The following is a 12120-nucleotide window of genomic DNA, read 5'->3' as shown; positions in this document are numbered from 1 at the left end:
TGGCTAATTTTTTTATTTTATTTTATTTATTTTTGCAGAAGCCATTGGTACCATGTAGCTAAGCTAGGTTGAAGATACTCTGGACTCAACAATTCTATATTAGGATACATGCTCTAGAACATCTCTCCCATGCGTGCACAAAAAGATATTGATGCCCGTAATCCCAGTGTATTGGGAGGCCGAGGCAGAAAGATCACTTGAGGTAAGAAGTTTGAGACCAGCCTGGGCAACATAACAAGACACTGTTTTTACAAAAAGTTTAAAAATGGGCCAGGCACGGTGGCTCACGCCTGTAATCCCAGCACTTTGGGAGGCCGAGGCGGGTGGATCACGAGGTCAGGAAATCGAGACCATCCTGGCTAACATGGTGAAACCCCGTCTCTACTAAAAATACAAAAAATTAGCCGGGCATGAAAGCAGGCGCCTGTAGTCCCAGCTATTTGGGAGGCTGAGGCAAGGGAATGGTGTGAACCCCAGAGGCAGAGCTTGCAGTGAGCCAGATCTCGCCACTGCACTCCAGCCTGGGCAACAGAGCGAGATTCCGTCTCAAAAAAAAAAAAAAAATTTAAAAATGAGCCAGGCATGGAGGCATGCACCTGTAGTCTTGGCACTCAGGAAGCTGAGGTTGGAGGATCCCTTGAGCCCAAGAGTTTGAGGTTACAGTGAACTATGATCGTGCTACTGTATTCCAGCCTGGGTGACAGAACAAGATCCTGACTTTAAAAAAAAAAAAAAAGACATTTACAAGAATGCTTATGGCAACGTTTTTTATAAGGACAAATAAAAGAGAAAGATATAATAAATACTTATTGACGGGAATGAATAAAGATGGCACGGTTATACAAAACATATACAATATTGAGTAAATACACAACATATACAAGGATGCAGTCTAGCTGGGTGTGGTGGCTCATGCCTGTAATCTCAGCACTTTGGAAGGCTGAGGCAAGAGGATCACTTGAGTTCAGGAGTTCGAGACCAGCCTGAGCAACATTGTGAGACCTTGTCTCTACTTCAAAAAAAAAAAAAAATTGGCCGGGTGCGGTGGCTCATGCCTGTAATCCCAGCACTTTGGGAGACCGAGGCGGGTGGATCATGAGGTCAGGAGATCGAGACCATCCCAGCTAACATGGTGAAACCCCATCTCTACCATAAAATATATTTTAAAAATTAGCCAGGTGTGGTGGCAGGCGCCTGTAGTCCCAGCTGAGACTGAGGCAGGAGAATGGCATAAACCCAGGAGGCAGAGCTTGCAGTGAGCAGAAATTGCACCACTGCACTCCAGCCTGGGCGACAGAGCGACACTCCATCTCAAAAAAAAAAAAAAAAAATTAACTAGGCGTGTTGGCGTGCGCCTGTAGTCCTGGCCACTCAGGAGGCTGAGATGGCAGGGTTGCTTGAGCCCAGGGAATTTGAGGCTGCAGCGAGCAATGATTGCACCACTGCACTCTAGCCTGGGGGACAGAGAAAGACCCTGTTTCAAAAAAGAAAAAAGGGGTAAAAAAAAATGCATTCCTACTTAAAATTGCAATATTCCACCCCTGCCTCTCCAACTTCCCTTATTTTTTCCCTCTGTCCTTCTCACGTTCTAACATATTAATAATGTATCTCAATTTCATACCTTTTGTTTATGGTTTAGCTCACCCCACCAGAACGTGTGTCCCACGAGAGCAGTGACCCTGTCTGCTGTTTATGGATATTCCCAGGGCTTAGGATGGTGCCTGACATACGGTAGGTTCTCAATAAGTATATGTTTGTGAATTTATGAATGAATAAAAGACAGAAACCACTACTGAAAGTTTAAAACCATGCAAAGCAATACCACTTATCATCTATGGATGAACACGCAGTTCAGGCTTGGGTTACCCCTGGTGACAGAGGTGGGGAACAGGATCAGGAAGGGGCACCCAAGAGTCTTCCAGTGTCCCTGTAAGATTTTATTTCCTAAGCAGGGCAATAGAGATGGAAATGTTTGCTATATTATTATCGACAAGTTTTGCATGGTAGAGAAATTTTGCAGCTTGAAAAAAAAAAAAAAAAAAAAGGAACAGCAAGCACCTGCAGCAGGTGTTAGAGTTTCCCAGGGTTTTTCCACATGACCTCATGAGACAAGGGGGCTTCCTGTAAGCCCAGCTCAGAGCAAGGTGGGGCCTGGGATTGGGGGTTCTTCCAGAGCTCCCTAACCAGGGGGAAATTCCAGTCAGGCCAAGAGAGGAAGGGGCAGCCTAGGACGCCACCTCTTCTGGGTGAGATGGGGGGAGTGGGTCAGAATAAAGCCTGAGCTTACACTGTCTTAGTAACAGTTCAACAAGTTCTAGCCCGTTGCCCAGGTAGAGCCGATTTATCACGACAGGGGAATTGCAGTAGAAAGAGTTTGATACATGTAGAGCCGGCTAAACAGGAGACTGGAACTTTATCATAACTTAAATCAGCCCCTCGAAAATTCAAAACTGGGCCTTTTAAGGATAATTCAGCGGGTGTGGGACCAGGGAGTGAGGAGTGTATATTGGTCGGGTTGAAGATGAAATCATATGGGGGTTGAAGTAGATTCTTTTTCTTTTATTTTGGAGACAGAGTCTCCCTCTGTCACCCAGGCTAGAGTGTGGTGGCGCAATCTCGGCTCACTGCAGCCTCTGCCTCCCGGGTTCAAGCAATTCTCCTGCCTCAGCCTCCCAAGTAGCTGGGATTACAGACATGCACTACCACGCCCGCCTAATTTTTGTATTTTTATTAGAGATGGGTTTCACCATGTTGGCCAGGCTGGTCTCGAACTCCTAACCTCAAATGATCTCCCACCTCGGCCTCCCAAAGTGCTGGGATTACAGGTGTGAGCCACCGCGCCTGCCTGAAGTGGATTCTTGCTGTCTTCTGTTCCTGGGTGGGATTGCAGAACTGGTTGAGCCAGATTACAGGCCTGGGTGGCACCAGCTGGTGCATCAGGGTGCACTGCCAGTGCAGGGTCTGAGAAATACCTCAAGTGCCCATCTTAGGTTTTACAATCGCGATATTATCCCTAGGAGCAATTGGGAAGGTTCAAAATACTGTAGCCAGCTGCGCGACTCCTAAACCATAATTTCTAATCTTACGGCTAGCTTGTTAGTCTTATAAAGGCAGTCTGGTCCCCAGACAAGAAGGGGTTTGTTTAGGGAGAGGGCTGTTAGCATCTTTGTTTCAAAGTTAAACTATAAACTAAGTTCAGCTTACGCCCAGGAATGAACAGGGCAGCTTGGAGGTTAAAGGCAAGATGGAGTTGGTTAGGTCAGATCTCTTTCTCTGTCATAATTTTGTTTTGTTTTGTTTTGTTTTGTTTTGTTTTGTTTTTCTGAGACGGAGTCTGGCTCTGTCGCACAGGCTGGAGTGCAGTGGCCGGATCTCAGCTCACTGCAAGCTCCGCCTCCCGGGTTCCCGCCATTCTCCTGCCTCCGCCTCCCAAGTAGCTGGGACTACAGGCGCCCGCCTTGTCGCCCGGCTAGTTTTTTGTATTCTTTAGTAGAGACGGGGTTTCACCGTATTAGCCAGGATGGTCTCGATCTCCTGACCTTGTGATCCGCCCGTCTCGGCCTCCCAAAGTGCTAGGATTACAGGCTTGAGCCACCGCGCCCGGCGGAGATGGAGTTTCCATCTTGTTGCCCAGTCTGGAGTGCAGTGTTGCGATCTTGGCTCACTGCAACCTTCACCTCCCAGGTTCAAGCGATTCTCCTGCCTCAGCTTCCCAAGTAGCTGGGATTATAGACACCTGCCACCAAACCCAGCTAACTTTTTCATATTTTTAGTAGAGGCGAGGTTTCACCATATTGGCCAGGCTGATGTCGAACTCCTGACCTCAGGTGATCTGCCCGCCTCGGCCTCCCAAAGTGCTGGAATTACAGGTGTGAGCCACCAGGCCTGGCCGCTGTCATAATTTTCGAAAAGGTGGTTTCATCTTCACCCAGGAGTGGGGACTTGCCGCTGGCTCCCCCTGTCAGACACGCTGCTGTGAGTCAGCTCTGGGTTCCGCTTTAGGACACCTGGGAGGTGTCCCCGTTCAGAATCTGATTTCCTGTTGGAAGCTCTCCCCAGAATTTCTCGCGACTCCAGTCTGCATCGTGGCCCCCACCCCCATGAATAATGGGGAGAATAAATATGGACACAGTTTTGTCTACATCACAGGGCTGCTGTGAGAATCAAAAAGGGTGGAAAAAAACCTCCCTAGCAGTAGAGACCAGAGTCTAACTGCAATTTTGCATTTTTTCTTAACCATCCCCCTGTTGTTTGATTGTGTTTGCCATTTTCTCTGCTATAAATAGCACTGCAATGAACATCTTTACATGACTGCATGTGGGCGAAGGGAAGACTTCCCTTTTCCCTCTGAAGGTTCACTGAAAATCAACTGGCAAAAGGCAGATTAGTAGGAGAAAAAGCATACACATTTACTAACATTCGTGGGAGAGAATTACAGTGTGATTACCCCAATCTCCCAATGGGGTACAGAAGCTTATGTACTCTTTTTCCTAGAGGAGCCAGGAGATGGGGAATATAGAGCATTCTTTGGAGGAGCAGTAAATGATTATTACAGAGAATGAATGGACCAGGAAGATAGAAATTAACTTGTAAACATCCAGGTGTGGTTGGACTTCTGACTTCTTTTCTTCCAGCTTCTTTTCTGCAGTGGATAATGGGGTAACAGAGGGATAGAAGGCAAATGTGTTTCTTTCGGCAAGACGCTTTCTAGGTCAGATAAGGAAATTCCAGATAGTCCCTCCGAGCACTTGAGGGGTGAGAGGGAGAGAACAAGACAAGGTTAGAGAGACCTTGATGCTCAGGCTTATTTCTGAGGCCTTTCGATTTTCAAAAGCACTCAGCATGCCCAAGCGCCATATTCTGAGGAATCATTTTCTGCACCCCAACACTTACATTTTTGGTTTGCTTTAAAAAAAATTATTTTTCTGGGATAAATCCCAGCGGAAATAATTGGTTAAAGTATGTAAATAGTTTCTATGGCTTTTCAACCTGATAATCGAAAGGATCAGAATCCTGTTCTAAAGAGTTCATGCAGCCAGTCACAGTGGCTAACGCCTGTAATCCCAACACTTTGGGAAGCTGAGTGGGGGAAGTGGAGCACCTGAGGTCAGGAGTTCGAGACCAGCCCAGCCAAATGGTGAAACTCTGTCTCTACTAAAAATACACAAATTAGCCAGGCATGGTGGCACGTGCCTGTAATTCCAGCTATTCAAGAGGCTGAGGCAGGAGAATCGGTTGAACCTGGGAGGTGGAGGTTGCAGTGAGCTGAGATTGCGCCACTGCATTCCAGCCTGGGCAACAGAGCAAGACTCCATCTCAAAAAAAAAAAAACACGAGTTAATGCACGTGCAAAGTTTAAGGATGACTGTCTGGGAAACACAGACTTCAGAGGAATGGAATCAATGCTCTGAAATGGAGAAGTTAAGGTTTTACTTCTATAGGTAGAAACAAAGAAGTTTATCAGGATGACTAAAGTTTAGCAGCCCTTTCCATACAAGGCTGGTTGATGAATTATAGCAATCCGACTGGTTGCAGCTTGTTCTTTTTCAGGAAAGGTATAGTCAACAATCTGATTGTCACAGAGCCTTTGGTGCTATCTGGTCGGAGTCAGGTGCAAGAGAGGAAAGAAGGGAGTTAACCTACAAGGAGAGTCAGTAATTAGGAAAAAGGGGTCTTTCCTCCAGTGCCATTTAGTCTTTTACAACATTTTACAAAAGAATGTAGGTGGGGAAAAGTTGATCTACAATCAGAGAAACAGGCTCTGGCTGCCTGTTATGTGACTCAGGCCCCACTTTTCTTCCAAGTCTCCAAATAAAATCCCAACAGGTTTGTAAGCAGACGGGGAGGGTCTTCAGGGACTATAGGCATTTCGTCAACTGGAGCAATAAGCCTGTTTGACAGCCTCCTGCTTTGCAGCTTGTTTATTCCCCAACCCTGTGTTGAATGTGGTCACCTCGTTGCTGGCACCAGCTCCTGACAGACCCAGACAATTTCTAGATCAAGCTTGTCCAACCAGCGGCCCAGGACGGCTTTGAATGTGACCCCAACACAAATTCATAAACTTTATTTGAACATGATGAGATTTATTTGCAATTTTTTTTAGCTTATTAGATACAGTTAGTATTAGTGTATTTTACCTGTGGCCCAAGACAATTCTTCTTCTTCCAGTGTGGCCCAGGGAAGCCAAAAGATTGGACACCCCTGTTCTAGATGAACCTGTGTGCACATTCCTCATGACCACGCTGACCATGAGCTCCACCTCAGGAGGAGCCACACCTTCATCACCATCACAGGCAACCTGTGGGCTGGCACGATGATGCCCTGCGTCTCACTGCATTAAAACCCTCCTGTCACTTTCCCTCAGGGAGACACTGCTTTGGAGAATCCTCGCAGGGCTCTTCTTAACTGTGACAAGTCATAAAACTCCTACTGATCCAAACCTGCGTTCTCATGGAGAGCCGTTTGAGATTCACCAGGTGAATGAACCCCAGTTTCTTTCTGGCTATCAGGTCGAATGTGAATTACTTGTTTTCACAAGCTCTTGACGTGTTCTGTCAAATTGCTGTTTCCCAGAGAGTAGACTCTGGTGACATACAAGTGTGTGGGACCATTGCATCTTATCCCAGGAGATCCACTCCTGATCTGGCATTATTCAAAATCTGCTGAATTCAAAACGGTCCTCTGCTTCCTGCTCACCAGGTCTGAAAAGAAAAAAGAAGAAGGAAAGACTACACCTGACAAAAGAGAGGGGGAGACATTTGTATTAGTTTGCCAGTTTGAGGAAATGCCTTACTTGGCAATATTGTAAATCCAGTTTACAGCTCACTTGACAGCTTTGAAATGACTTATTTTTTGGCATACATTTTAAAAGTCAGGAGAGCTGAGACAAAATGAGAGTTTATTAGTATTTAACATTTGAAAAAATACCTTGAAATTTTAAATACTCATAAAATGCTATTATGCTGCGCTTTATTTTATTTTATTTATTTTATATTTTGAGATGGGGTCTCGTTCTGTTGCTTAGGCCGGAGTGCAGTGGCATGATCACAGCCTACTGCAGCCTCAACCTCCTGGGCTCAAGCAATCCTCCCACCTCAGCCTCCAGAGTAACTGGGACTATAGGCACCTGCCACCACACCCGGCTAATTTTTGTATTGTTAGTAGAGATGGAATTTTGCCATGTTGCCCAGGCTGGTCTCAAACTCCTGACCTCAGGTGATCCACCCACCTTGGCTTCCCAAAGTGCTGGGATTACAGGCGTGAGCTACCATGCCCAGCTGACACTATACTATTTCTGCACGGCATTCTCCAGCATTGGGCACTATTATTTTGTTTTGTTTTTCACCCTAGACAAATAGGATGTCTAACTACCAAGTTTGTAGCTCCAGGCCTTGAGATCCATTTGTAAGAGTGGGGAAGAAGGAGGCAAAGTAATATATGTGCTAGCTAATAATTACATGTTCTGCTTATTAAGAATTTACTTTCTTTTTGGCTGGGCACGGTGGCTCACACCTGTAATCCTAGGACTTTGGGAGGCTGAGGTGGGTGGATCACCTGAGGAGTTCAAGACCAGCCTGGTCCAACATGGTGAAACCCTGTCTCTACTAAAAATACAAAAATTAGCCAGGCATGGTGGTGCGCACCTGTAATCCCAGCTACTCAAGAGGCTGAGGCAGGAGAATCACTTGAACCCGGGAGGCAGAGGTTGCAGTGAGCTGAGATCGTGCCATTGCACTCCCGTCTGGGCGACAGAGCGAAAAAAAAAAAAAAAATTTACTTTCTTCCAGGTCCTGTGCCAAGCACTTGTGTTATCTCATGTATCCTTGGATCCTTTTCTGTAGGTTCAGTTACCCCCGTATTACAGACAAGGAAACTGAGGTGCAGATCCCAGAGAGGGAGAGAAAGAGAGCACCATTCTGGTATGTAGCAGGGGGAGTCAGAGAACAACAATCGGACTGACTGATAAGAGGCAGAGGCACTGGTGCAGGCTCTGTCCCCAGCTTCCAGCTCATCATTCAACCTTCTGGGCCTCGACTCTGCCCTAAGGAGAGGCTGAGGACCAGGTGATGGGCACCAATGTTTGGCTTCTTCACATCCCACAGGCCAGACCCCCTGGGCCTCACCTTCCAGTGAGGGAAGGGAGAGGTGACTGCCTTTTCTTTTTCTGCACAGAGCAGCGGGGGAGTCGTGACCTCCAGGGCTCAGCAGAGCATGAGCCTGGCCATTGCCAAGCGGCCCGCCCATCCGTGCTGTGGTTACACCATCTTCATGCTGGTTGGGGAGCCCCGAGAACTCGGGTTTGGTTCATTCTCCAAACACGTGAACACGTGTTGAGCACTGACTGTGAATGCAGCAGCTGTGATGGGGGCTGAACTTAGGGCCAAGGAGCCAGGCTCCACTCCACTGTGACACCAGGTGTGGGGCTCGGGTAAGTCACCTCTGTGGCCTCAGACCGCAATTTCCTTATCTGTAAAATGGGGATGGTGATGACTACCTCGGAGGGTTGTTGTGAGGCTTAAATGAGAAGATGGGCGTGGCTGAGGCCAGCACGGGGCCCTGTAAAGTGTGAGCAGAAAGGGGCTCTCCAGGTGCACTCCGGGGATGACTCAGGCGCCCACTGGGGATGCTCACTGGCCCGGCACTGACGTCCAGAATGGACCACAGGGGAGAAAGTGGCAGGCTAGCAGGAGGGAGGCACTTTCACTAGGGGCCGGGAAGGGTCCTGGGAGGGCTTCCTGGGGGAGGTAGTGTTTGCACCAAATGAAAACTGGTTCTATTCAGTGATGAGACTTGCTGCCTGCAACCAGAACTTCCATTTAAAAACTGGACAGAAGACTTCCCCCAGGAGGTAACTTCAGACTGACTCCTGCACCCAGAGAGGGCATCCTTAGAGCATCTTGGGGGAAATCCACCCATCCCTGTGTATTTTATTGATTAGACTCCCTACCCCTGAATGCCCTCGCAGGACCACCAGGTTCCTGGTGCTGTCACCAAATACCATCTGGAAGCCTCCTCATTCCACAGGTGATTGTGAAAATAAGACCTTAAATGTTTCATTTTGGTTTTTTCCCCTGAAATAAAACCAAATGTAATGACTAAGAAAAGCTCCACTTCTACCTCCAGGGCGCCGCTCCCTCTGGTGGAGGGTTGGCTCCTGACTTAGATACTTTCTATATATGAATTACAGGGAAAGAGAGGCCTGGGAGCAGGTCGGGGCAGCTCCTCCTGGCCAGCTGGGCGGCTGCCTGGGATGCCCTGCAGGCTCTCAGGGGCTGCCAGGACGCCTGGCTTCTGCCTGAAGTGAGTAGCTCTCAGTCCCTGTAGGCCACACCTCTGCGGCATCAGGAGAGGGCTTGGGAGCACACAGCAGCTTTGGTCTTTCTCCTGAGAGCAATAAGGAGCCATGGAATGTTGCAGGCAGGGGAAGGACAGGACTAGATTTGCTTTTTAGAGGAGACCCTTGGGCGATCCCAGGAGATCAGGTTGGAGGAGGAAAGGCTGGAGGCCAAGAGGTCTGGGCAGGGCCTTCAGGGAGGGGAGGAGGGAAAGGAAGAGGGGCCCACTAAAGGGTGTGGAGTAGCTCCCTGGGCTGCCCCTTGTTGGTCATGGCTCTGCCCTGGAGCCCAGGCCTGATGTCCACCTTGGGCCTGAGTTCCTGCAGGTGCAGCTACATGGGGTCTGAGCTGGCACAGCTATGTGGGGCCTGTTCTGGGCTAGTGACTTACTTCTGAACAGCTTTGGCAGAATGAGGCAGTTTTCCCTTTCACAAAATTCATCACAGTTCAAGCCTTTGGCCCCAAACAGTGGCAGATGCCAGAGGGATTTCCTGAGGTGGTTGATGGGACTTTTGCTGAAATGGTAGCACGAACTTCACCTGGGCCTGCAGGGAGCCATCCCCTGCCTCCATGCCCTTGCTCCTCCTTGGCCTGTCCTAAAGCAGGGATGGGACCTTGGTCCTTATCCAGGGCAACCTTGGCCTTCAAGCAGCATGCCTGAGCTCCTCCCTCAGGTTCTGCTCAAACGCTTCTTCCTCAGAACCTGCATGCCCCGCCGGGTTGTCACGTAGCAAGGCCCATGCCTCCTCCTCCAGGACGCTGCACTCTGCCCAGATCTCCTTGGATGATGCTAGCTCATGGGATGTGGGGAGTATGGAAGCCCAGCTTCCTTGCTTGGAGTGGGGTTTCGATTACCCTGAGATGTAACTTACATTCCAGAGAGGCCCTTGGGATCGCAATGAAGCATCTCCCTGCTGGACTTGGCCAGACATGGACTGTTAGTCTTCCTTCCCTCCCCTCTCCTGCTTCCCACTCCTTTCCTGGTTTATTCTGGGGGCACTTCCTTAATAAATCACTTGCTCACAAATCCTCCGCAGAGAGCCTGCTTCTGGGGACCTGACCAAAGACACAGCTTCCAGGGGTCACTCCTGCTGTTTCTCAGCTTGGACAGATCCTCCTTGACTGCACCTCTGTAAAACAGAATGCAACGCAGAGCTCCTGGGGGGAGCTCTCCTGGGGGGAAGCTTCCTGAGGTCCCATGACGCCTCGGCAGGCCCTGTTCCTGGGGCCTCAGTCCTGGGAGGTAGCCCTCCCCTTGGCTCCACCCACAGTTGAGTCTTTGCACACAAAGTTGTTCTGCCCACCTTGGCTCTTGACTCCACCCCCGCCTCACAGCCTCTCTGGGCCTCCGTGGCTCCATCTGTACAATGGGGGCACAGGCTCTGCCCCTGTGAGTGGTGGTGTGACTCTGGTTCTGGATTCCTGCTCCCAACCTCACCCTGCGGTAGCTGAGCCAGCACATCTGGAAAAGAGGAGCCCAGCTTGTTCAAGAATGAACAGTTGGGTCCCGGCTCAGAGAATCAACCATTCTGGCTGTTACAACTCATTACTAAATCCCAGCTATGCCCTGAGAAGGATTAAGGAAACTGCTCCGGTAAAAAATCCCCAGCAGAAAGAATGCACTCCCTCCCAGGGAGCCCTAGAAATCTGACCACGGTAATCTTCTCCTGGCCATCTCCAACCAATGCACCTTCCGGGTATTTGCATGCCAGAGGGCCAGCTGGGCATCTGCGCGATCGGCCAATGCCTGGCAGAAAAGCGGCCCGAGGTGCTAGCTTCCGGATTCACCGGCAGGACTTCAGGTAGTGCCAGCTGCTGAGGGAGCTTTGTTAGGCTGCGTCGCCCCACGGAGGAAACCTGAGGCTGGATGGCAAGAAGCCTGGACAGGGTGCTGCTCTGCCTTGAACCTGCTGGCAACCCAGGCAGGACACTGTCCCCTGTTAACCCTCAGCTTTCCCACTTAAAAACTGGGAATGGTATCCCCATTTACAGGGATTTACTCACTTACACAGAATATGTCTATGGAGTGTTCGCCATGTGGGGACCCAAGCTGGGCACTGGAACCATGAAAAGGCTTGAACCCTACCCTGTCCTTGCCCTGTGTTGCTCCCAGGCTTGAAGCTGAGAAGGTAAAAGGAGAGGGTCAGAGGGAGAAGCGGGGTATGTATGTGGGGTCACATTCGCACAAAGCCAGAGGCCTGCCGCCGTGATGCCTTGAGGCTATGGGTGAATAAGCAGATGTAGCCGAAGGAGCCACTGGGGTTGGCTGGCAGGTCAGGACAGGGCAGCCATCAGGGTTGTGGTCACATGCTTCAGTGTTACTGTCTTAATCTATTTTCTGCTGTTATCACAGAATACCGCAGACTGGGTAACGTGTACAGAAAAGAACTGTATTTGGTACATGGTTCTGGAGGATGGGAAGTCCAGAAAAATAGTGCCAGCAACTGTAGACAGTCCTCCCGTGGCAGAAGGCATCACATGGCCAGCATGCACACAAGACAGAGCGAGAAATGGGGCCAAACTTATCCTTTTATCAGGAGCTCACTCTTACTGTAAGTAACCCACTCCTACAATAGCTGCATGCATCTCTTCATGAGGGCTGAGCCCCTTATGACCCAATCACCCCAAAGGACCCATTTCTCAACACTGTCGTCACAATAGCAGTCACATTTCTCCCTCCCTCCCTCCCCCCCCCTTTCTCTCTTTCTTTCTCCTTCCTTCCTCCCTCCTTCCCTCCCTCCTTCCCTCCTTCCCTCCTTCCTTCCTTCCCTCCTTCCTTCCCTCC

Source organism: Piliocolobus tephrosceles, chromosome 14 (genome assembly GCF_002776525.5).
Source record: "Piliocolobus tephrosceles isolate RC106 chromosome 14, ASM277652v3, whole genome shotgun sequence".
NCBI lineage: Eukaryota > Metazoa > Chordata > Mammalia > Primates > Cercopithecidae > Piliocolobus > Piliocolobus tephrosceles.
Note: the sequence above shows the minus strand (reverse complement) of the source record.